This window comes from Odontomachus brunneus, unplaced genomic scaffold (assembly GCF_010583005.1).
Source record: "Odontomachus brunneus isolate Ranch 3 - 2012 unplaced genomic scaffold, Obru_v1 Obru_scaffold_093, whole genome shotgun sequence".
In the NCBI taxonomy this organism is placed as follows: domain Eukaryota; kingdom Metazoa; phylum Arthropoda; class Insecta; order Hymenoptera; family Formicidae; genus Odontomachus; species Odontomachus brunneus.
Window position 1 is genome coordinate 873990 of NW_022639543.1, and position 10523 is coordinate 884512.

At 42.0% G+C, this 10523-nt stretch overlaps 1 protein-coding gene across 2 annotated transcripts in view; it reads left to right on the forward strand.

Annotated features, from left to right (window-relative positions):
• The first annotated feature begins 408 nt into the window (after positions 1-408).
• LOC116848367 (spectrin beta chain, non-erythrocytic 2) overlaps positions 409-10523 on the forward strand; it is a 71121-nt gene continuing 61006 nt past the window's right edge. The window contains exon 1 of one of the 2 annotated variants that reach the window (XM_032824358.1): positions 409-959. The gene's annotated coding sequence lies outside the window, so the exon portion shown is untranslated. Of the gene's footprint in view, positions 960-1194; positions 1582-10523 lie in introns of those variants that run through there. The other variant, XM_032824359.1, reaches the window with a different exon arrangement.

A 10523-nucleotide genomic window follows, 5' to 3' on the forward strand; every position in this document is an offset into this window, starting at 1 on the left:
CCCCTCAAAATTACTATGCCATCATAGGTCTATTCGTTTTTAAAAAATTTCTGAACTAGTGCACATTAGTACAATAAGTTAGAGTGAAAGGAAGTGTTTCACTTTAATTTATTGCACGAGTGCATAAGTCGTTCGGAAAAATGAACAAATCCCATGTCTACACATAGTATATGGAAACGAAAACTACCCCAAAAAGGCGGCAAGAAGCTATAGGGTCCTGCGCAACACATTTCAACAAAACACGACAAAACGCCGTTTGCCACGTGGAGCGAGAGGGGCGACTACTCGCTCACCGTGCGAAGGTGGCAGGGGAAAACTCGTTCGCCGACCGGAGGAGTGGGAAACTCGTTTGGCGTTTGAACGGAGTAGGGGGCTACGCGTTCGACGCGCGAGATACGGAGGGGATTGTTCCGAGACTGGTGAAGGGAAGGAACGGAACTGTACGCGCGCGGTGCGGTTGCGACCGAGGAGCGTACGAAGAACGGCTCCCGCGAGCGAGCGAGCGAGTCCGTTGCCGCATTGGCGCAAATTTCGGTTTGTTTTACGCCGGTTTACGTGAGAAAGAGAGAGAGAGAGAAAGAGAGAGAAAGACGCTCTCTTTCTATCCGCACGCAACGTACAGACGCAGCAGTGAAGCGTGCACGCTCGCGCGCGCCGTTGACGTGCGTCGCTTTCGAATACACAATTCGAGAGTATACGTAAATATAAAAAAAAAGGAAGAATAACAGCGAGACGTACAGTGCGCGAGTGTGTGATAACGAGCGAGACAGAGAAGATAGAGAAAGAGGGAGAGAAAGGAATTTCGGGCGTTCGTAGTGGGTGCTTCGTTTCTTCTGGTGGATTTCTCTGGTGATACGTGGTGTCACGGTGATCCTCCGATAGCGAGCGAAGGAGAGCCGTTGATAGCGCCAGATTTCGGATACTTGGCGAACGCACCTACTAAACAGCTAAGCGACAAGGTACGTATATTCATCACGGCCGTGTCGTTGCCGCGTCCACCGATGATGACGACGATAACGGCCCGGTTACACCACCGCGTGCTCTGCCGGCCGATCGATCGGTTGTTTCTCCAGGTCAGGTCACCGGGAGCGCACGCTGCGTGGGATCGTCCGTCGTACGCGGACAGCGCGGAATCCGAAATTGCGAAATCGGCGAAGACCGGAACGAGTTTCAGTCGGCGAGAGTCGCGATGCCGGGTGAGTAAGAGGCATCGCCACGCGTAGGCACGTCGCGGATCGCTCTTCCACTTGGCGAGAGAGAAAAATCGCGATGGATCTCTCTACGCCGCGCGACCGATCGAAGTCCAATTAATTAGGAACCGGTTTGACGAAATGTCACGTGATTCTACCCTGCGAAGCAGGAAAAGCAGCGCGTTTTTCACGTACGGAGAGAGACCTGTGGAATGAGAAGAGATTGACAGAAAGGGGTGTGTTTAGGTCGTGACACTTGGCGTTAGTGACTTGTCATTGTGGATGCATGTCGATTCATTGTTGCAGTAAATCGAGACAATCTTATCGTGTGAGGAATGCAAGACCCAATGCACGTATTGTTGTGGCAGAGTTCCGGTCTGATCATCACTACGTAAGGACGTTCTGACATAATTTGTAATTTTTTTATGATATACTTTGAATTATTTCTCTTTAAACTTTATCATCTAATTATCGTAAAATGGTATTGGAACATTAGACTTTATTAGGCGTCTGGAGTCGTATATTGAAAGAAAAAAAAAAAGAGTATTGTTGTGGCAACGTGCGTTCTCCCGATATGTAGCGGTTTAAATTTCTTGGGGTAAAATTTCGCTCGAGAAGAAAGTAATCAGCGAATCACTCAAATTCGAATGGTTTTATATAGAATATATTCTTCTCTCTGAGATCTTTCGAAAATTTGGCATAAAGCCGCTTATTTTATAAAAATTAAAAAGATCATATTGCTGATATGATCGTTCAACTTAGTCGAAAAATATAATCATAAATGGAGTCAAATAATAACAATTTTCGCGAGCATTCGCAGAAGGTTTACGGTGGTATAATCGGCCGGAGCGTGAAATGATTTTCCACGGTGATTCTCCGTGACAAGTGTTACGGCGATTTTAACGGAATAATCGACACGATAATACAGCGTGATCTACTGCTACGTGATGTTCAACAATTTTCTGTGTCTAATTGGGTTTTTTTGCGATTTGATAAATGTCTCGCTTGTCTCGCGTGCAAATCGATGTGACACGTAACATTTGACACATGAAATATCGTATGTTATGGTACATTTGTTTCAATTTGCACGATATTCTAATATAACTCGATAATCTCTAAAAAATACCTATCGGTTGTAATGTCCCCGACGAGTTACACGAATATTACAAAATTTAACCAGTTTCTTGCACTTTTATTGTGAAGAGTTGTTTTTTAATAAATTGAGTACGCTGAATATAACTTCAAAAACTATCCGTTAGGTTTTCGAGAGAAAAGAAGTTAAAAAAATACGATTTTGGTCATTTTCATAAATTAGTGTATTAATTAAAGTATAGCATTGTGGAAGCCATTCTCTTGTCATACCGAATCCGCAATTGTCAATTTTAAATATTAAAATCAGCGACCACAAAAGGTGACATAGTTGAATGGGATATTTTTTTCTGCAATCCTTTTTATATCCTGAGTCTGTCCCTAACAAAAATTTACCCAAAAACTTATAAAATGTGATATATAATTTTGCTATTTTTTGTTATATACATTTGTGACAGTACTTCATTCTGCTGTGAAAATGACTTTTAAGAAGTTATATTTTAAATTTCTGTTATTTTAAAATAAAGACAACTCTAAACTTCAATTTTAGACTTTCTCGAAGTTGCTGGCACATCTGATTCAGGCGTTACGAATTTATGAAAATGTTCAAAAACGTGTTTTTTTGGGGGATTAATTTTCTAGGAAACTTGACAGTTTTTAACATTTACGTTCATATTCAGCATCCTAGGTTTGCTAAAGAACGATCCTTTATGACAAAAATGCAAAATCTTATAACATAGTTATTAATAGAGTTTTCTTAGCGTTTATCTTTTCAATTAATGTGACGTCGAAATTGATCGTGTCAGCAAATAAATTAGAAAAGCATACGGAAAATATACGGTATTCCTGAAAAAGGAAGGATACGTCCCAGCCAGACGATACCTCGTTCAGAACAGCAGCAGCAGCGCGCCGCGATGAACCGGACGGTGGAATCTGGAAAAAATATACCGGTCCGCGAGTTTTCCCCCCTTTTCCTTGCCTCGAACGAGTTCTCGCGGCGGCGATTATAACGGGCGCGAACCCCGGCATGGTGTACGTGAAATTGGAGCGGACTTCGATCCTTCCACGAACGGTACCCGCGTCGGTATCAGCCTCCGGTGAGCGCTCCGCAAGGAACAATGAATGATGTAATCGAGAATTACAGATCCTCCGGAAGAGAAGGAGATGGAGAGGAAGAAGGAGGAGTGAGGGAAGAAGAAAAAAGTGGAGAGAGACAGAGAGAGCGAGCATAATCGTGCAACGAAGCCGCACACCTGCGCAACTATAAGCGATTTACACGCTCAGTTAACGAACTATTGATCTGTTCTGTCGAGTGAAGGACGCAGTTTGCAAGAATCTTCGGTTGAAAGTAGTCATCGGATGAATGAGCAATAATGTTCAATTGCTTGGCGAAAAATTAAGCCTGATGAAATAAAGTTAATATCCAGGTAGACAGGTGTACGTAAAATTGGCAACAACTTTACCAGACGGTTTGTAAAAGTTATGAGCTTTATAACTGACTCATATAGCACTCGTCACTTTCATCACACAGAATGACGAAATAGAAACACGGAAGGAATATAAAAAAAATTTTTTTTATTTACTTTAAGCAATTTGCTATAATTTGCTATAAAAATATGAGTATAATTTGTTGCTCTGCATTAATACAACAAAAGTTACGTTATTGCGTGGTATAGATTTAATGGACAATTTAATTTATTTACTATCCATACAGCACAGATCTTGCAACAACATTGCGGCAACACTGCTGCAACTTTTAACATTGCTGCAACGTTGCAGCAATATTGCTGCAAGATCTGTGCTGTATGGGTATATTTATATATATAAATATACCCATACAGCACAGATCTTGCAGCAATATTGCTGCAACGTTGCAGCAATATTGCTGCAAGATCTGTGCTGTATGGGTATATTTATATATATAAAAAAAAATATATATATATATATATTTCATAAATCTAACTAAAAAAAAATGTAAAGTTTCCATCATCGAATGTCTGCACAATCATGAAAGTCTACCTAAACAATATTAAATTATTTGCGGCTCTAAAAATCTGAAAATCATACAAATCTCTAAATTAAAATTATAAAAATGATTAATTTCGGAATTCATAATTCCATAAATATGTTTGGATATTGAAACTCGAGAAGACTAAACCTAAAGAAGCGAGATTCGAGGCTTCACAGGCTCGACGTTTGAAACTCGAGACTTCATGCTCGAGGGTTCAAAGTTAGAAGTTGAGGAGCTAGGAACTGAAAGAAAGAGAGAGAGAGAGAGTCAGAGAGTTAGATACCGAGAGGGGCTAAGGGAGAAACCAAGAGCCCAGAGAGTCGAGCGTTGAGAATCGCGAATGAGAGTTAAGAAACGGGAGTTGAAAGCAGAAAGCCGAGAGCGGAGAATCGAGAGTTTACGGTGGAATTTACACTCGGACTCGTTGCATGCTGGACGACGTTAGACGGTTCTAATGGCTCTCCCCCGGTGCGCTTCTACATACCCTGCGGAATAATACCGTAACTCTCAATGGACCTTTTTTCGCGGTGAACGCGCGTCTCCACGCCGATGTGGTAACTTGCCGAGCCGGAAGCTGGTGTGCGTGCGGTAGCGTGCGTACTACCAAACGCGAAGTGTATACGCAACGGATGTGTGCGTATGTGTGTGCGCGCGTGCACACGCAACCGCACGTCTGTGTTTTCTGTGGAGTTGCTGGACCGCTCTAGGAGCCTGTACTCTCGCGGTCTCCCTTCTCGTCTCCTACCTCCAACCAGCCGACTCGGACCCAGAGAGATCCTTAGTGAGACCCATAGGGGCTCGAGACGGCGGTCGACTCGGGTTACGCGGTCTTCAAGGCCCACGACCGACCCCGCCTTCCGTCAATCGACAATTGGCGAAGGCGCTTGAGAAAAAATACTGTGAATCGCAGATGCCACTTCGCGAAGATCCTCGAGGCGACGTATCTGAATGATTTCCGTGTTGTTCCGTGTTCTATCTTACAACGATAGAAGAAACGATCGATAATATATTTTTTGCAACTTGAATAGCGATAATGAAAATACTGCCACTCTGAATGAAGTGACATTTTACTTTTCATAAGAGTGAATACTTCATTCCAAGTGAATTTTTACGATTAAATAAAAAGAAAAATTTATCGTGTTTGTAATAGTGACTACTCTCATTATTGCGTTTTTTTTATGGTATGCCACTTAATTATATTTATAATAGTTTAAAATTCGCTGACCACAGGGGCTTGAACCTGAGATTTCTGGCTCTTGAATCATTCGCCTTACTGAGACACTGCTGACACACTACTAACACCGGGAAAATCCATTCCATAACACAGAATGAAAATTTTCACTCCACGATACAGAAGGAAGAAATTCACCCTATAAGAGTGAGGAGTCACTCTGATTCGAGTGACTCGGCTGTCATTCCATTTTTCGAGTAACATTTTCAAAAAATTTAGAGAGTACAGATATGTCTTGTGTTTTCACCGTAATTATATTCGCATAATCAACGGAACGTGCAACAACGAATTTCAGTACTCACGGTTTACCCCCAATGCAGAAGAAGAAAGAAAACTTCCTTCATTTAATCTCTCTCTTTTCTTGCTTTCAAACCCCGCGCATATCGAACGTGGTGGCAATATCATTCAATATGAGTTTACATGTCTCCGGGTAGAAGGTAAATTGTTGATAAACATACCGAGAGACATGTATTAGTTCTCTTACGTCGAATTCCAGACGCTAGAAAGGTCAAGCAAGCTATCGAGGCTACTTTCAACGCGCACACTGCTCGAGCTATCGAGTTATCATTACCGCTCTTTCCATCTCGTTAAAATCGCTGTTATATAACAACACGTCGACAAACAAAATTCGCGTCTGAATTTTAAATAAATCTTAAATGCGTTCTCTCTCTCTCTCTCTCTCAATCTATCTGTCTCTCTGCTCGCTGCTTCGCTACTGCAAAACTGTTATGAAATATGGTAATACTTACACCTATTTCGTAAAATGTAAATTTTAACGTCGCCATCAATAATGACAGTAATTTGGCGACCAGTACTAGGGAAATTCAGCGAGTGATCCAATTAAATAGGACTCGATAACGACGTTCATTAATCAACGTTCCCGTCAAGTTCATCGACGTGTTATTGCCGCGCGGCTCTGGATTACATAATGGAGTAATTCCGAATACTCGTTACCGTTCGCCGTGACTTATGATCGAAGGGATACGGCCGGCGGCGATACGGAATTCCGAGGGATTCGAAAGCAACCGTACTTCCATTAGACCTGCATAGCGCATTCCTAGAGGCACGATAAACTCGCGACCTCGCGAAACGACCATCTATCTCGTCGAACCTTCCCTCGCAAGGTTCTCGACTATCTCGGCCGGCGACGAGAATCCGAACGATTCGTCGTTCTCGCCAGTTCTTACAATTCGCTCCGTGATGCGCTACTGCGACGAATCACAGAGATTATCTGGACACCGCATTTTTGAGAGGAACATTCACCGCCGGAGAGACAAGAATCGATAAATAATTTATCAAGGTTCTAAGATGCCCAATCTTATTGGTTGTTTTCGCCGCCAATTAGCAAGAATCGATAACTGGTTTAACGAACGACTTTCCAGGAAATTCTGAACAACACGGTATTTACTGGCGCGAACAAGAATGCGTAAACCAAGATACTCGACGTGTGATTTTATGATCACGTACGTTAATTATTTAATAATATCAAATAATACACTCTCGAATGCTTTCACCTCGCTGAGGCAAACCAAATGGTAGTTGCTTTGAATACGGGATGGTGCGATGACAGAAAGAGAAGAATTCATCTTGCATGAGCCTATATTTACTTCGCGATACGTTATCTCTCGCGGATTGAGCGAATTTATGACGAATTATCGTCGGCTTTGTCAGTGCCATTTCGCAGCGACGTATATGTCGCAATTACATCAGCTGCGTCGCAGAAAAAGACATCGTCGCATCGTTACATTTGAGCGACCGCGATGTCACGACTTCACCGTGTGCAAATTCGCACTGTAACTATTTGTCGAACGGTATCTGGTTCATTCTCACGCGCAAAGAACGTTACCCATTTATATATGTAAATTCTAGGCCCCTCGCGACCAATAATGAACTTAAGAGAATGCCAAAGTGAATGACGAACTCAAAAAATGTCGATAACGTAGAGGCGATCGTCAGTAAATAATTATACTATACTTTTTATATTTTTTTTTTGTATAGATCTTATATAAATATGCATTGCTTTGTTTTATCACGCAGAAAATATAACCACGCATATTGTATATGGAAAAGTCTTCTTGCAAATTTTTATTATACTTTTAATTTTCTGTAAAGATACATAAATGTTTCCTAATACATGTTTCCTCATGCTGTGTCATTAGAATCGTCAAATGAGGAAACTTCATTTCTTATTTGCTGATTATAACAGCTTCATCTCTCAGCAATGACCTATCATATTTTCAATAGTCTATCATTCCTCTAGTGATCAGTATGCGATCTATTATAAGTCGCGAAAGGCTCAAAATGAGCAAGGTTGTTTTCGCTCAAGAATCCGGGTCAGACACGGGAAGGACAATATCTCATGGTTCCTCACGACGCTTCTCGATAACACCTTGCTGGGTTAATTAGCGACGGGCCCTTTCGACGTGACGCGCACGACAACAGAATACGATACGAAGAAGCGCAACGCGACGCTTCATTTGGCTCGCGCGAGCAGGTTGAAGCCGCTCGCCGACACGACGGTGAATGTAAAACTGCCAAGACACATGCAGGAATGTAGATTTTTCTCGTCGGCTTTCTACTTGACGTTCGTGACGTCAGACTGAGAATCATTGTTCGATGCATTGCAAGCAGTCGGTTTCACACGAGTGAAACGAAGAAACGAGAAAGACAGAGATTCACAGAGACGGAGAGATGAAACAAATTAGAGAAGTTTAAGTTGGTTGGTTCTTAACAAGTAAAAACTTTATGATTAGGAATAATCGGAGGCTTTTTAAATTGAAAATTGGATCGGATCTGTCTACGTTATTACACTGTATCGGAAATTGAAACTGGAAACATGGAGTAATACGTGATAGAGGATGGTTGTTCAAATGCTACCAAAAATCGCATACAGAAGATTGCAGATCAAAGTTGGATTTCCATGGATACACAAAATTAGCGGAATGTTAAGTAGAGAAATTTATAATTATTTTGAAACACTATGTATTTTTGGTAAAAGATTCTTCAGGAAGGACATTTCGCGGTGCAATTCTAATAGATAATCAATCAACAATCTCTACAATATTTGACTACAAGAACTCGCAACTTCATTCGCGAGAGAGCTTTTTGCGTGCATTACCGTCTCGTGTGACGATGAAACCACACATGTGGTTCCCGTCTGGCGTCTCGCCATCATAATTGGTATCGTATGAAATCATTCACGCGGTTACAATAAGAGGGCGATGATTAGAACATTGTCCTCTCTCGAATCTTCTTTCTGCATTAATTTTGCAGATTCCATGGAATTTTTAAATATCAATCTTAAAATTGCCTCTATACTATATATAGATTATTGTACGATACATTTCAATGCATATCACGCATACAACCTGATAATTTAATTCTCGGAGGTACGGAATATTTTGAGAGCATAGATTATCGTGATTTCTCTCTTGACCGCTACATATGCTCATCATGTTTGGCGGGCGATGACGGTTCGCGATTGGCGAGATTGTCCCTTTCGAATGTATCGTTTGGTATTCTCGTGCGTCGTGTACTTGTCCGTGACCGAGTCATTACGTCGCGAGCTAAAGAGCGCACACGTACCGCGACGCGGATTTTTAGGACATTGTTTACAATTTCTGTTTTGGTGATTCAAATATTTCGTCAGCTATTGAAGTATATAAGCTGTGTGTGTGTGTGTGTGTGTGTGTGTGTGTGTGTGTGTGTGTGTGTGTGTGTGTGTTCCGACTGCCAGTATTGAGAATCTATATATTTCGTGTTACATATACTGTAGATTTTCAGTACTGACAATAAATATCGGAACACAAACATCATTTCGAAAAAAATGGTTACTTTGCTCGACCTATCGTTTACCCGAAACACTACTTCAAAAAGTAGATTAGAAGAGGAGAATGTAACGATTTTATAGCATGAGTAGCACGTGGAGGGGAAGAACAGAGAGGAGTGCGATCGCGAAAGGTGAGAATAACCCACATTCTCGCTGTGTATTTGATGCGAACCGCCTGAGAAAAATACATTCAATGCAAACGCGAGACGGGAATCGGACGGCACCTTGTAGTACCGCATGCCGATGAGAATAGACGAGAACAGATGGTCGATTGGTCGTAATCGCGCAGGCGTCGTAATTAACAACGCCACGTGCTGACAAATCGACGAACAGTGACAAACGCGCACGGTGTTCCAATAAAGTAGCGAATATACGTGGCGACACGGCCAAGCGGCTGAACCGCGGCTGTCGCTAATGCATAATTCAGACAATTTATAGGCGCACAATAACTTAACGGTAACGGTCGATCGCGATAAGCATGAGCTTGCGATATAGAATGGCGTAAGTATCAAAAAGATCTTAAAACAAAATTCCGAGCAGCTCAAGGAAAACACAGTGGAATTATACAGTGTTCCGGTTTATCCCTCAACAACTGATTCTTTCGTCGATGCAGAAGTAATTTAGATAGGATCATTTTTTTTTTAATGTAAGCGTAGTTTCGCAAGAATGCGATGAGGAATACACAAAGATGTCTGTTTTCAATTACACTATAAATGAGACTTATCTAAGAGAGGTATACAAAATGCTCTTAGCATCTAGTTTTGATGGAGTTACGGAAACTCCGTTTTTTCTTCGACTAGAAACTGAACCGTAAAGCCCGTGTCACACCAAGGATTGGAGATTGAAGAGAGGATTGCGAATTGAAGATTGGAACTTGACCAAAGTGCATTAATTCGTCGAAATCTAATCTTCAATCCGCAATCCAATCCGTAGTGTGACATGGGCTTAAAGGCGCTGTCGCCCGAGTCGAGATATCGAATACCACGCGAAGTATCTCTCTAGCAGCAGCGATGCCTAACACGCGCGGCGATGCGGGAAAGCGCATACTCGTAACTGTATCATCCCGCGGAATTGTTCGCATGCACGTAAAGTTAACGGTCCGTCCGGATACATTCTCTCTTTCTCTCTCTCTCTCTCTCTCTCTCTCTCTCTCTCTCTCTCTCTCTCTCTCTC